This window comes from Peromyscus maniculatus, chromosome 3, assembly GCF_049852395.1.
Source record: "Peromyscus maniculatus bairdii isolate BWxNUB_F1_BW_parent chromosome 3, HU_Pman_BW_mat_3.1, whole genome shotgun sequence".
In the NCBI taxonomy this organism is placed as follows: Eukaryota; Metazoa; Chordata; class Mammalia; order Rodentia; family Cricetidae; genus Peromyscus; species Peromyscus maniculatus.
In genome coordinates this window covers 136,280,303-136,295,977 of record NC_134854.1, presented here as the reverse complement: position 1 = coordinate 136,295,977, position 15,675 = coordinate 136,280,303, and the positions used below count along the sequence as shown (strand labels likewise).

The 15,675-nt window shown below is 50.9% G+C and overlaps 1 protein-coding gene across 6 annotated transcripts in view; it reads left to right on the top strand.

Annotated features, from left to right (window-relative positions):
* The first annotated feature begins 392 nt into the window (after positions 1–392).
* Positions 393–15,675, top strand: part of Atp2b2 (ATPase plasma membrane Ca2+ transporting 2) — a 327,223-nt gene continuing 311,940 nt past the window's right edge. For all 6 annotated transcript variants that reach the window (XM_076567620.1, XM_076567626.1, XM_076567627.1 and 3 more), the window contains exon 1: positions 393–491. The gene's annotated coding sequence lies outside the window, so the exon portion shown is untranslated. The remainder of the gene's footprint in view (positions 492–15,675) is intronic.

Genomic DNA, 15,675 nt, shown 5'->3' with positions numbered 1-15,675 from the left:
TCCAAAGCTAGCCTCCTCACAGACCTGTTCCACCCTCTCACCGACGTCACCCACGGATTTCCTTAGGGGGCTCTCTGACCCTGGGGGGGAAAGAGGGGAAAGGGGAGTGTTTAGGGGCTCTCTGTGGGGTGTCTGGGGAAGGGGCTGTGGGCAGCAGACAGAGATGGAACTGGTACCTCGGGAGGGAGAGCATCTTCATGGCCCACCCGCGTGAGTGGCCCGGTGCGCGGGGAGGGGGGGCGGAGGGGGGAGCGCTGTCCGAGTCGAGTTCGGGGAGGGCCAGAGGGGAGCGGAGGAGGAGGGAGCGGGAGGAGGGAGCGGCGGGCGGAGCGCAGTGCAGCGGCGGCGGCGGGAGCTCGGGCGGGCGCGGGGCGCAGAGGCGGCGGCGGCGGCGGGGACGCAGGGCCGGGCCGGGCCGGGCGCGCAGCAGGGGCGGCGGCAGCGGCAGCGGCAGCGGCGGCGGCGGCATCGTCGCCCCGGAGCGGGCGCAGGTGAGGGTCGGCGGGACCGGGCCAGGGCCTCTCCTCCCCGCTGCCCGCACGGGCTCTGCCTCCTTTCCCGCGGCTTCTTCCCTGTCGCCTGGGGGACCCCGCGGCCTCGGCTGCAGCCGGAGCTCGGCCGGGGGTTGGGGGGGGGGCGGGTGTCCGCGGTGTCAGCCGTGACCTTGAGCGGGCACCCGGCGGCGGGCGCGGCGCGGGGAGGGGGCGCGCAAACTTTCCGGAGCTGGGGGCGTCCAGAGCGCGGGGACCCCCATCAGCACACTCCAGATATTCCCGGACTCCTGCACCTGGTTTCCCTTCAGTATCGGGGGGCTGTGCGCCCGCAGCCCGGTGTCCTCGTACCGGGGATGCTTTCTGGGCTGTGGACCGGAGCTGGGGGTTTCTCTCCCCAAAAGTGGCTTCCCGGTGTGCGGGAGGGCTCTCTGCCTTGTGTTCTGTGCATCTTGGGCCTCACCTTTTCTGGGCGTCCTCCATCTGCCCACAGCTCTTCCCCAAGCTCGCATGGGTCCCCCACCTGGTGACAGGAGAGCTCCAAAGCTCGGAAGCCCCAGGCGTTCGTTCGTCACTAGAGCTGCAGTTTGGGTTTTCAGCCCCACGGCACAAGCTGTAAATGAAAGTGGCCTTGTGCAGGTTTGCCTCGGGCCCTCACGGTGGACCACAGTGTTTCTGGACACCTGGGTTCACCCCGGGCCTGGTCACCCTAGAGGGCCTGGTCACTCCAGAGGAAAGGATATTTTGGCCATAGGGGGTGCCCTTGCGCTAGAAACACAGCCTCCTAAATCATTACCCTTGGAAAGGAGACATGAGGCCCAGAGAGGGTGAGCTAGTCTCAAGGTCACACAGCGAAGAGAAGATGGAGAACTAGGCTTTCTTTTCAGGATTTTATTTGGTTCCTATGAAAAAAGGTTCTGGATCTAGGATGCCCTGCTTCTTACTAGCCCTGGGACTCTGACAAATCTCTCTCTCTCTCTCTCTCTCTCTCTCTCTCTCTCTCTCTCTCTCTCTCAGTTTCTTTATATGTAAAATGGTAACAGCTACCTCATTGGGGCTATTTGACAGCTAACTGAGCCAATATTCTTCAGTTTTTTGCCACAATGCTTAGATCATGGTCTGTGACCAACCAACCCACCCTTGGTATGGCTCTGTTCTGTGTCTTAACTGGGAATAAAAAAACCTGTCAGCCCAGTTCCCTCCTTTCACTTCTGGCAGAGGTGGGATCCCCCTCGTGTCACTGTGGGCTACTGGGGACAGCGCCTGCTGGACTTGTGTCTTTATGTATCCTCTTCAGTAAAAAATGAAAACCCAGCATCCTCGGGAGCCTCTGTACCCACTGGGCAGCTTAACAGTGCTGTGGTTTCCTGCAGCCCCCAAGGAGAAATCAATACTGAGTCCCACCTGGGACAGGCAGTTGGGTACAGCTCTGACAGGAGAAACAGACCCCTGCTCCCCTCTAGTGAGCCCGGGATCACCCCTCCACCTGTCCTACTCTTTCCTCACCTCGGTTAGAGGCTATGCCTCCCTCCCTAGTGGTACTGGCAGGAAGGGCTGGGAGGGCAGGAACTGGGGCTCACACTCCCATGCATGTAAACAGCCTTGGTTCCTGCCTAAGCCATAGCTGAAGTCGCTCACAGCTTCCAGCAAGGCAATCCCTGCCAGATGCCAAGCACCTCTCAGACCTGGAGACACATTCATTCATTTGACTTTATTAACTACGTGCTAAGCACTCCTTAGTGTGTGTGGGGGGGGGGGACGGACATTGGTGAATGAAATAGACCTGGTCCCAGACTGGGTATATAGCTTCTCACCTACACTGAGACACTGGAGAGTAAGCCATAATAGCACCAGAGCCAGGCATAAACCAACAAGGCCCAGCCACACTGGGATATGGGCTATCCAGCCTGTGGTGTGTCTGGAGAGAGCTGTTAATATTCTTCTCAGCATTTGCCTTTTGCTGGGCTCCGGGCTAAAGACTTTGGGTCATCATCTGATTTATCCCTCATAAAGCCACAAGGTTGGTATTAGCATATATACGAAGCTAGTTAGAAGTGGAATTGAGACCCTTTTAATCTTTAACTGCTCTGTTCTGCTATCCGCCAGAGATGGAGGATATCAGAGCCTGGGGTGCTCACATCCATCAGTTGGCTGCCAGCCAATGGCACAAAGGGTGTGGTGGATATAAAGTAAAAAAGCAAGCTGGCCTGGGCTGGGGCGGGGGGTGGGGGGGAAGATGAGGTGTGGTATGTTGCTTCTGCCTAGAGAAATCAGAGGCAGTTTCTTGGAGGAGGGGGCCTTTGAACAGGACCTTGATATGTGAGTTAGGAGCTTGACAGACTGTGGAAGCTGGTGGGGAGTTGCAGAGGAGGCGTTTCAGACCCAGATTGCTAAGCTGAAACTGTAGAGGGTATGCAGACTATTTAGAGACATCACTCCCAAAGTAGGCCCAGGACAAGTATCAGGTCTGGAATAGCAGAGGCTATCAGAGGTTCCGTCTCAGCATGGTGTGCAATGGCTTGTAACACGTTCTGAATTTCAAAAGAACTTGCAAAGGCCCATTATTGCTGTATTTGGGAAACAAAGAGAGGTGGGGGTGGAGAAGACGCTGTATTGGGGGAGCGGAGAGAGAAGATCAGTTCAACGGGGTTTCCATCCAGCAAGGCTTTTCTTTCTCCAGATCCATACCATGGCCTGCCTGCAAGGTCGCGCAGAACCTCTGCAGATGAAAAGGGCCTGTATCAGTAGCAGCGCAGAGGCCTCCCCCAAGCACACTGACCGCCAAGAAGAGAAATACTAACCTAGCAGAGGCCCAGGGCTTTTAGCAGTATACTTCAAAAATAAGAAATCTGAGCACTATAAATTGTCTTGCCCATTTGTTAAATCCCATCCAAACCACTTTAACTCCCCAGCTTGGTGTTACCCTCAGTTGCCATATGACTCTGAGACTAATGAAATGCATTTAATAATAACTTATTTCATGGACTCTTCAAGAATTCTGGTTTGCCTCTGTCCCCCACTCTCCAGCTAAGTGAATACAGTCATCAAGAACCAAGCAGAGGGTTGGGGTTCACTGGGGACTTAGGGTTAGAAAATCAGAATAAAAGATGTTGGAGGCAAGGGAGAATCTGATATAGAGGAAGGTAGGGGCAGGTAGGGGTGTGTGTGGGGGTGGGACTGTGTGGTGTGGTGTGTGTGTGTGTGTGTGTGTGTGTGTGTGTGTGTGTGTGTGTGTGACCTGATAAGCCATCTCAGCCAGTCCTACAATTCTTATCAACTGCAGAGGCCCACCGTTTTGTTTTGAATTGGATCCAAAAATTATGTAGCTGATCCTGGACAGGAGTTTGGGATAAATGGGAGGTAGAAAGAGAGGGAAAGACAGATAAGAGAAAGAAAAACAAAGGAATGTTTTTAAAGCCTTGTTAGAACAGAGGGGGAAGCCCAGAGGTAGACCATGTCCTCGGCATATCTGAGGCTCTGGGCTCCCGCACCCACACACACACACCCCCACACACAAATCAAATGTAAGGTTCAATGAAAGCCCCTGCCAGGTGCCCACAGCTGTGTGTGTGAGACGGTTCCTCCTGTTTATCTGTTATATCTTCCCAGTGACACCATGAAGCAGGTGACACTGTTCCTGGTTGAACTCTATCCAGGTGTGGTAAACCAACAGGTAAGGAGAAGGCTGTGAGTAGAGTTTCTAGCTCAAGGTCCTGAGAGGTGGGAACTCTGTGCCAGGCAGGACCACCCAGAGAAGGATCACTGGCCAGGAAGTAGAGCATGTCAGTGGGGGATGGGCCAGAGCTTTGCCGTGGCCTGCCTGCGAAGGCAAGATGGGCTTAGGATTGTCCAGTTAGGCCATTTCAGTAGGCATAAGCGCTGTTACTAAGTTCTCTGGCACCTGGCCCTGGGCTGACTAGGGTAAGAGAGTCCTGGCCCAGAGAGCAGAGTTCCATGAAGGAGGTGGCTGGGCATCCAGGCTCTGAACTGGCTCGTTTGCTGTCTCTAGGAATTGACCACCCCTGGCAGGGACTGTCTCTCCAGGCTCAACAAGGCCCAAAGAGGTCAGGAGCATAAAATACAGAAATCAAAAACCAGCTACTAGAATCTGTAAAGACAGATATGGAAACGGAGCCTCGGAGACTTGAGTAACTGCTTGGATCCCTCCAAAGGCTGTGCAGGGTGAAAGGCTGGCTGGGCCCTCATAAATATCATCTTTCTTCCCCACTCTTACAACAGTTTGAGGAATGAGAGAAGACAGAAATAGAGCCCCCACCCCACCCCCAACTCCATGCTCCAGATCTCCAGGTTAACATTTCTGGCTTCAACCAGCCTCAGATGAGAAATGTTCAGGAAAAAAAAAAATACATCTGTACCGAAGTTGCACAGGCTTTTCTCCTTGTCATTATTCCCTAGACAATACAGAGTGACAACTATTTACATATTATTTGCATACCAGGAGGTATTACAGGTGGAGAAATGTGAGGGGAACAGGAGGGGGTGTGGGGTGGGGGTGGGGGTGTCTGTGCAGATACTACACAGTATTACATAAGGGCCTTGGGCATCGGCAGATTTCCACGTGGTGAACTGTCCCGGATACCAAAGGACAACTGTGCAATTTTTCTTCCTGATGGCTTAGAAAGTGGAGTTAGAGGGCAGGGCTGGGACAGGCAGAGGGGCGTCCAGGATGAGCTTTCTGAGACAGACTCCTGAGACTAGGAAGGATGTCAGCCTCCTTCTCAAGGACCAATAAGGGAAGACTCCGCCTCCATAGGGCGGGTCTAGGAAAGGGGTTGGAAAGGTCAGAGGGAGCTGCTGCAGAGTTCCTTTACAAATAAGGGTCCCTTGGGGAGTGACCAAAGGGCAGGTATGTTTGTGCTCACCTGTGAACCCTTTCTTTAGCTCAAACACAGTGTCATGCCAGGCCAGGTATCTTGAGAAGTGTAAGGCTAGGGGGCCCATAGCTTTCCTCACAGTCTCAGAGAGCTGTTCACTCAAGAAACAGGAAGCAGAAGGAAGGCATGGTGGTGGGGAGGCACTAAGACATGAGCTTCCCTCCTTGCCCCAACCCAGGCTGCCTATCATCTAGGCAGGGTTCAAGAGACTGACCCACATCCTTATTCAAATATCCAAAGTGGAACTGACCGTGCCTGGAGAGGCGGCTCAGTGGTTAAAACGTTTGTAATACAAGTCCAAAGGCCTAAGTTCAGATCCCAGCACCCACATGAATGGCAGCATGGTGCCGCACATCTGTAACTCCAGTGCTGAGGAGCAGGCACAGGTAAACCCCACCACCCACCACCCACGCCATTCACTGGCAGCCAATCTAGTTGAGACAGTGAGCTCAGGGTCAGTGAAGAGACCCTGTCTCAAGCCCTAAAGTGCAGAGCAATAGAAAAAAAAACATGAGATGTTAACTGCTGACTCCCACATGTGCACACATAGCAAAACACACACACACACACACACACACACACACACACACACACAAGAAAAGGGGAAAAATGCACTTAAGAAATGACCATTCCTTACAGCAGGCTCAGCTTGATAAAATGACTGTGGAGGTAGCTGGACATGGCCAAGGCAGAACAGGTCAGGTTAGGGTGTCTCTGCACTGACAGAAGCAGACATTCATGCACATCTATGTCTTTACGTTATGCTGCTGGGAAGTGAGTCAGCTCAGTGAGCAGTGTGCACAGAAGGTGTCCGTGGATAGTTCTTCTGCATGCAAAGTCACAAGAGACGTGGCATCTCTATGACTCTGTCTATATCTCCGTAGCCAGTGTCTTCTGCTCTCTCTTGGGTCCCTCTGCATCATCTTGCAGGCATCTCAGTCTGAGCTCCCCCACCCCAGCCCCGTGTTTTCCCTCCAGATGTTTGGCCTCTGGTTGCCTCGCTGTTTCTGAGTTTACCAAACCAGAGAGTTCTAGGCAGAGAGAGGCAGAGGCATGGGGGTTGGGTATCCCGGCTGGAAAGAGTACAGTAAACCCCAAATCTTGTCTCACGTGACTAGGGAACCATGCCCAAAGAAGGTGGATCCTGGCTGTGATTCTATATGTATTTTTTCCTCTTTTCAAAATAAAAGTAGTTCTCTCTCCCCCTGGCTATAGAGATGTTATGTAAGGATTATGTAAAATTCAAATGGTATCACAAAGTATAAAGAAGAAAGTAAAACCCAGATGAAATGTAGTGTAACAAAGCTCGCTCCTGCTAACATTCTGTCAAATGTCCTTCCAGAAGATTCTCCATGACTGTTAAGCATGTAGATGAATACTATATTTTTGGAGTCTTTCTCTCTCTCTCAGTCATAGAGCTTGAATGTCGATAGATAGATAGATAGATAGATAGATAGATAGATAGATAGATAGATAGATAGATAGATAGATATAGACATTCAATCCTACTTCTATGGTCTATGGATAGAAGAAAATACATCTCTGCCTTGTCTTTATGAGTGGCTCAGCCACGACTTGTTTACTCTCTCTTATAGTGGGCACCTAGGTTGTGCACAGGCTTCGCTATCACAAGTGACACTGTGATGGGAATCTCGTGGACCCCTGGGCACAGGTCCAGGCATCCTAAGGACACATTCACAGAAGTGCAGTCAGCGAATCTTCCAGACATGTTTAGGGCACAAGAAGAGAAGAGCACCACAGGGTGACTAGGTCGAGAAATTACCTCTGGCTTAGGGGCCATTCATGAAGGTCTGTAGGAAGGGGAGATGGAAGGGGATCATGGCTGGGTATAGACCCTGGAGAGTTGGAGGAGCCAGGAACTGGGTTTGGAGCCCCAGTGCTGTTTCAGATGAGACATCCCACAGGCAAAGGTGGGTGTGGTGACAGCTGCACTCTCTGGGCACCCAGGCAGTCACACAAACCTTCTCATATGTGGCCTCCTTTGAGCCTTTCTACCTCTCTGCAGAGAAGGCCTCCTCTATCCCTGTTCTACAGAGGAGTCCCTGAGACAAAGGACAGAAAGCATCGCCTTCTTTTGTCAAATTCTCCCACGCCATCAAGTCAATTCCTCAGACACTGGGTCACATGCCTAAACCAGTCACCACCAAGAGAATGGATCGGCAAGGCCTAAATAGACCAGGCCCAATGTCTGACTCAGTGGCCACAGGGCCACACTCTGAACCATTAGGCCTCTGCCAACCAGAAGGGTCCAGGGGGCAGCTGCTGAGGGGGCAGTGCCCAGAAACTGTCTACTGTGCACTCACTTGGTCAGAAGTGGTGTGCAGAGAAGGACTCTTGTGGTCTTCAAAGACTAGCCCAAAGCCAGGGCCCATGAGTGAACTATGGATGGTGATTGGTTGGTTAGTTAGTTGATTAATTGGTTAAATGAATCAGTACCTATTATTCCTTCGAACTCTGATATTCAGGAGTCTCTGGGCACCAGAGGTATTGATGCTCTGCCAACTGGAGAGAGTAGCTCAGGGCTTGAAGAGACCGTAGACACAGTGTTGACTACTGAGATGTCGCCATACAAGAGTGTCTGAAGGGCGTGGCACAGGGCTTGACTCTAAAGCAGGCAGGGTCTCCTGGGAAGAAGCCACATCCATAGGTGCCAGAGACAATGGCAGTGGCCCACAGGTACAGCAGCAGAGCTGTGTGGTGGACAAGGGCAGCCTAGTCCTCACAGAGAGGCTGTAAGGGTGCCAGAGTCGGGAGGGAGCTCTCATCTCTTGAGGCTTTGCAATGTCCAGGGCACCATCCCAGTTCCACTGCTCTACCCACTTTCCCATGTCTGTGCCGTGGCATCTTCCACTCTCGGGTGGTAGATAAAGACGCTGATGCTGAGTGAGTGAGGTGACTTGCCCATCATCAAGAGCAGGAAGAGGAAAGTTCTAGTTTAGGATATGGCTCTGTTCTGGGAAGTTAGCTGTAGGGAGGGATGAGCATGGTGGGCCCACTCAAGGCCAGTGGGTGGTGGACTGTGAGTGGGCAAAGGGGAGCCTGGAAACTGTCAGGAGGGCCTAGAAAATGCTTGATTTGGTGAAAAAGCCTGATGGGAGAGGCGCGCCTATGGCAGGATTCAAGGTAGGCTTGAGGAGCTGAGGTCATTGGAACTGAACCTCACTTCAAATCCTTGCTGTGCCAACTGGCTGTGTGACCCTAGACTGGACGTGGCCCTTCTCTGTGCCCACTTTCGTCATCTGTAGGAGGATCGTGCCTAAACATGTGCTCAGGGCCCAGCATGTTCTACAGATTTAAGAAATGGAGTAATTGGCCGGGCGGTGGTGGCGCACGCCTTTAATCCCAGCACTCGGGAGGCAGAGCCAGGCGGATCTCTGTGAGTTCGAGGCCAGCCTGGGCTACCAAGTGAGTTCCAGGAAAGGCGCAAAGCTACACAGAGAAACCCTGTCTCGAAAAATCAAAAAAAAAAAAAAAAAAAAGAAATGGAGTAATTGTTATCCTCCTCCAAGACTGCTGTTTTAGAACTTGGTAATGCAAACTCCTTGTGCCAGGGTCCTGGTCTCCCTTTCAGTCTTGGTTATCACCACCTTCACCACCTTGGTTCCATTCCTCCTGGGTTGACTTTCTAGTCTTACCTATAATAGGAGAGTTGGTCTGGGGGTTTGTTTGCCTGTGCCCTCTGCTCTGGAGTCCATGCTGTATCGGCTGGGAAGGAAAGGCCACCATGAGTGAGGAGCTCAGAACAGAATGTGCAGGAAGGTACCTGGGACACCTTTGAGGGAACTAAATGTAAGGGCAGGGATGAGGGTGGACTGGAGAGCAGCCAGAGGACAGAGCAAGCTGAGCTCTGGCTAGGACCAGGCAGTGATGACCAGGCCTGGGAAAACCAGAAGGGTCCAGAGATGATCAACAGAAATCAGAGAGGCTGGAAAGACTTGAGAACAGAGGCACCTGCTGAGAGAGAGGGAGGAGAGAGAGAGAGAGAGAGAGAGAGAGAGAGAGAGAGAGAATGAAAGAATGAAAATCATGGCCCCCTCATAGATGTTTGATGCCTGGTGTGGATAGGACTTTGAAGACCGTGTTCAAAGCCTGAAAGTGAATTTCCCCAAAGTTTTTCAGGAATGGTGGAGGCTATACTGGAGCACATGCCTATGAAATCCCCTTTTGTTCTATTTCTGGGGCCAAGGTTTTATAACCAGAGTCAGAAATCGCGTGGAAGTATGTGGGCGGCTGACCCTGGACAGCTTCCACAGTAGAGAGGAGGGAAGGGTATTTTTATCCGCAAGCACGGAGCCACGGAGGATGAGGCCAGGAGGAGGCTGATTCCCGCCCTGAGTGTCTCACCCACCGTCGAGTTAAGATGCAAACTGTCTTTGACAGAAGTTGCAGGAGCTCTTTTCTCAGAGTGGGTAGCAGGATCAGGGGTGGAAACAGGGAACATGTCTTCAAGTCTAGTATGCCAGAACCCGATCTGCAGATCAGTCCTGAGAGCCTCCCTGAGTGTTCCCTTCTGGCTCTGCACGAGTGACCAGTCATTAACATGCATCAGACCAGTGTGTGTGCCTGCCCATTATTACCTATGAATTTGTAGTCTACAGGTCAGCACACCACCGAGGGCCTTCCTGGTCTTAGATGTCTCTCTCACTGGCTTTTGGTCTGCTGAGGCTGTGAGGACCATTCTGCATAGCCTGGTGATTTCCAGTGTGGTGAGAGTGTGCCGGTTCCAGGCCAGGTTAGGGTGACCTTAGCTGGGACTGCTCATCTCTGTTCCATGCAAGGTTTCATCCCTCAGGAACTAGCCTGAGCTCATTTGTGCAGTGGCAGCAGAGTTAGGAGTGAACACTTCAGGACAGTTGAGTCCTAGGCTCAGAATTAGTGCCACACCAAATCTTAGTGCACCCTCAGCAAGCCATGCCATCTGAACATTCAAGGAATGGGCAAGAGAAGTTGCCCCAAAGCCCCACTGGACAGGGTGTGAATACTGAAGGCCATGGATGCTTTCAGTCCCACAACTGTCAACATTGTCCCTGGCTTCAGGGGATGTTGGTATGGAAGCCACCCCCTTAAAGTCTTGGTTGTGCCCACAGGTCTCTGGCTGTGCAGAGTTCTTCAGAAGAATCTAAAGGGAAGACAGCTTTCCTCATTAGGGTGTTTGGGTTTTGGTGTGTGTGTGTGTGTGTGTGTGTGTGTGTGTGTGTGTGAGAGAGAGAGAGAGAGAGAGAGAGAGAGAGAGAGAGAGAGAGAGAGAGAGAGAGAGAATTAGGCACTGACTGTATACTGTGCTGAGCAGTTTCCACACTAAGGATCATTATGCAGGGACAAATAGGCAATATCTACTTGGATTAACACCAGACGTGAATTAAACAACAGTGGCATGCCTATTTAATAGAATACTAGCCAGTAATGAAAGGAACAGACTGTTGATATGCACTTCAACCTAGGTGAATCTCAAAGAGTATAAAGAGCCCAAACTGTTCCCTACTGCTAGATTTCGTTTGTGTTAGTGCTAGCCAGTTGTCATAAGAATAGATGTGGTGATTGCCAAGGCTGGGAACTGGGCAGAGGGGCATTTGGCTCTAAGGACTGGCAGAAGAGAATCTCAGAAGGGTAGTGTGGTACCTTGATGGTGGTTAGCAAGCTGACATGATAACACTGCACTGAGCTACAGGTACGTGTGCTCTGAGAGACTCAGGGAGCAGGGGCCTGGGCAGCAGTGACATTACCTGTGGCCACATCAGTTTCCCGTTTTGATGCTTCACCCTCAGCGAGATGATAACTTTGGGAGATGCCAGGGGCAGAATGCACGGTCTTCTCTGTTCATTTCCTTGCAGCCCCTATGAATCTATAATTATCGCCAAATAAAAGGTTAAAAATAAATGCACATGTGCCCTGGCCCAGCAGGTGCACCGGGTTGTGTCTGCGGCAGAGAACTGGGCCATCTCGTGCAGGTGACCATTGGGTAGTGCTGAGTTCACAGCCTGAACACGTTCATTCACCTAATGAGCACTTGCTGAGTACCTACTGTGTGCTGGTTGCTGTGCCAGGCTCTGGAGGTGCAGCCGTGGGCAGCGCACAGCAGAGCCCTGGCCTTGTCAAGTTTGTGTCCTAATGACTGCCCCACGAGAAGGAGCTGGTTCTACCCAGCAGCCCCCAGAGAAATCTCACGGGCAGAAAAAGGTGGGGAGCAGTCTGTATCTCACCATTAATAGGGCTTCACCTGGAGGCTGCATTCCCATGGGGAAAGCACGAGAAGCCGAACCTGGCATCTGGGACATCATTTGCTTAAAAATGAACAAAAGGTCAAGGTGAACTAAAGGGAAAGCTAAGCTTTGGCATGTACCTGGCCAGCATTAAGTTGGCTTTCTTCATTAGGATGGAAGTTTCTCAGGGTGAAGAGCTCTGTCCATTCTGTCCCTGTGGTACCCTCACATTGGAGCAAGCCAGGCACATGGGACACAGTCAGATACCCACTAGGGGAGGGTGCACCAACCCAGTTTACACATTGACATGCGGTCCTTTGCAGGGACATCATGGTTTGCTACTGTAAAGGGCTGTGAAATGTCACTTGGATGCTCATGTCCTTAAGGATACCAGATACTTTGACTCCAGGAGCATCTTTTCCATTCCAGATCTGAAAATTTTGTGCTTGGGGCTAGAGAGATGGATTATCATTAAGAATGCCTTACTAAGTTATTAAAGCAGACTGGAGTTCAGTTCCATGCCCAGCCCCTCCTGCAAGTCTGCAGCCACACACTGATAGATATATGGAAGCCTGAGTCTGTTTGGGGTCACAGGGTCACACGAAAGGACCAGTTAGAGGTAGCCACTCAGCCACCCATAGAGAAATCCCCAGGTGCACAAGGAAGCCTTTGGAGGCTGGTAGGTGACTTCACATCTCTCCGCCTCTGCTGGGCCCCTCTTTCCCCACCATATGCCTTGTCCTCGGCTGAGCGTGGCTTCTGCCCCTTTCGGTGGGGTCAAACAGTCTCACCACCGTCACAGCCCAGGACGGATCCTCAGAACCACTGCAGAGTTAACATGAGCAGAAGGGGTTTGGGTTTGGTTGGTTTTTTGGTTTTTATGATGGAAAGTGTTGCCTTCCCAGTCCTAAGAGCACTTGTGCAGCACTTGGCATTTGAGCTACAAGGAGCAAATGTGACCATCGCCATTAAACCACCATGAGTTGATTTTCTTGGCATGGGGTTGGGGTGGTAATAATACTTAAGCAGGATGTTAAGGATCCTCCCAGCTTACTGACTCTCCTTTGAAAGATCCACACCTATGCTTTCCCCTCTTTGTTCTATTCCTCATGTTTGGGGGGTGGGGAAGGCAAAAGAAAAGAAAAAAACTTAGACTTGATAATAATATATTTTCATGTTTATTTGATTATTTATTTTGTGTGTGGTGCACCTGTAGAGGTCAGAGGGTAACTTGTGGGAGTCAGTTCTCTTTCTGCCATGGGGGTTCTAGGAAGGGACTCAAGTCCTCAGATCGCTACCCACTGAGCCTCCTTGCTGGTCCTGTTCTGATAAAGCCAGGGGCTGGATAGATGCCTCAGCAGAGTACCTGGAGCCAATTCCCAGCACCTGCGTGGTGGGTTGTAACCATCTGTAACTGCAGTTCCAAGGGATCCAGTGCCCTCTTCTGGTGTCTCTCTCCACTAGTCATGCATGTGGTGCACAGACATACATGCAGGCAAAACACCCATACCTCTTAAAGTAAATAAATGTTTTAAAAGATTCAACAAAGCTCATTCACTCACTCATTCCTTCATTAATCATGCCTGTGACTGATCCTGAGCACTTGGTGAGCCTGCAGGTGGGTAAGAAGAGCAATTTTCCCAGTGTCGCTGGGGCAGGGGGCAGGAACTTGTATCCCAGGATTCACACAAGCCAGACAAGACAATGGCACTGGAAGATGTTCTGGGGTTTATAAAGAGAATTATTACAGACCTGGGGATCCTCCAGGGAGAGCATGGCCAGTAGCTGTGATCATGACCTTGACATGCCCCATCATGTTTCTCACTGAGTCCTTATGAACACTTTTTAGCCTGCTACAGAAAAAAAAAAAGGCTGCAGGGCCAGATGACTTCCCTGCAGCAGGCGATCTCCTGTGCCCACAGATCAGAAATTAATGAATGATGCTTGGGAAAGAGGCAGGGAATAAGGCAGCACCCAACACGGGCCTCTGCAAGCCAACTCTGCCCACCCTTAGAGTGGAAAGCAGAATCTCGTCGGCTCGGGTTTTGTTTGCTTGCCAACTTGAGGCTTTGTGTCTTATAAAAATATGCATATTTTAATTAATAAAAACCATAGAGATCAATGCCCCCCATCTCTCAAAATAGGATGCATCCAAGCCTTACTCTCGGAGCCAGCTAGTAACATACGGTAAGGTTGTATGAACAGGGCTCCAATCTTGGTCAATCTGCTAGCTAACTATTAACTTGGTCTCTACTCTTCAGCTTTCTCAGCTGTAAAGCAGAGATTGGATGGTAGTAGTTTTATGTTGAGCAGGGATCTGTACAGAGAATGCCCTACTCCTTCAGTTGATGGTAGATTCCTTATTTATAGAGCAAGCAACATGCACACACGCATAGACACACACACACACACACACACACACACACACACACACACACACACACACATGTTCACATGCATCCACACATGCAACACTCCAAAAGACCCTTATTTTTGAGCAGAGTATCCATGCACGGAGGTTCAGGAGTGAGTTACTGTATAACCGGGCGTGGGGGATGCTCCCTACTCTGGCTCACTGGTTTGAGGTGCAAGAGGTTGGAATCACCATCCTCTGACTCAGTCAGTGTCCATGTTTGGAGCCAAGGAATAAAAACAAAACATTCTCTGGTTATCAGTTTCTCCTGGAAGCTCCCCACTACAGGCACGTAGTGACCCTGGGGACTTCTGCAGGCCCTAGATACTGAGCCCAAGTGTGAACTTGGCCCATGTTCAGTGTGGTGTGTGCCTTGAAAGCAGCCATTTTGTCTTCATGGGCAACCTAAGTTTCGCCCCTCCTGGGGTGCTGCAGAAACGGTGGAGCTTGTATTGGGACAGAAGTGTCTCTCCTGGGGCGATAGCAAAGCAGGCTGGGAGGAGACCCTGAGGGTGGAGCTGGTGGCACTGAGGATCACTGCTGCAACAGCTGCAGGACTCAGGCCCTCTCCTAGACACACAGGCATCCTGTTTGCTCCCCAGCCCCAGCTACTGGACCACACAGTCTAGAAACCAGCAAAAGGAGGAGCCTAACATGGTAGTCCTGGGGACCCACTACATGGGACTTGTGACCTGGAATCCTTCTTCTATGGCATGACCATCTGTATGGTCATTGTGACTGTCACTCTGGAAATTAGGGAGGAAGAATTTCCCCCACCCCATATTGCAAATGAGACTCCTGGGGTTCCAGAACACCAAACAACTTCTGGAAGCCACACAACAAGCCAATGGCTAGGTCAGGATTTCCCCCATAGCTTGTGTTAACATTTGTGTTCTAAAAAGATGTATTCCAGCTGGGTACGGTGGTGTGTGCCCACAGAGGCAGAAGGATTGCTACAGTTCCCGGGTCCTAGGGATATAGCCTAGGACCTGGGCTATATACCTAGATTCTATCTGAAAGAGGGGGAAGAGAGGAGGAAGGGAGGGAGAGAGGGGAAGGGAGGGAGGGAGAGAGGGAGGAAGGGATAAAGGGCAGGGCCTTGGGAGATGGCTCAGTGGATAAAGTGTTTGCTGATTAATGTCAAGGCTTGAGTTCACATCCCCAGCACCCACATAAAAGCCAAATGGGTGTGGCAGCTACCTGTGATCCCAGTGGTGATCAGGGGAAGTTGGGGATTTCTGAGGCAGGCTGGCTAGCTAGAGTAGCTGAATTGGCAAGTTCTGGGCTTAGTGAGAGACCCTGCCTCAGTAATAAAGTGGAGACCTAGGAAGGAAAACACCGGACATCAGTCTTGGGCTCCCACATGGCAACTGATGTGTGGGCTTTTCTTTCTTTCCTTCCTTCTTCCTTCCTTCTTCCTTCCTTCCTTTCTTTCTTTTTCTTTTTCTCTTTCTTTCTTCCTTCCTTCATTCTTCCTTTTTTTCTTTTTCTCTTTCTTTCTTCCTTCCTTCGTTCTTTCTTTTTTTCTTTTTCTCTTTCTTCCTTCCTTCCGTTCTTTCTTTCTTTTTTAAAATATAGAAATGGTTGCATAGACTTTATTGATTAATCATCCCTAATCTAAAAACTCAAAATCCAAAATGATCTGAAATCCAAAC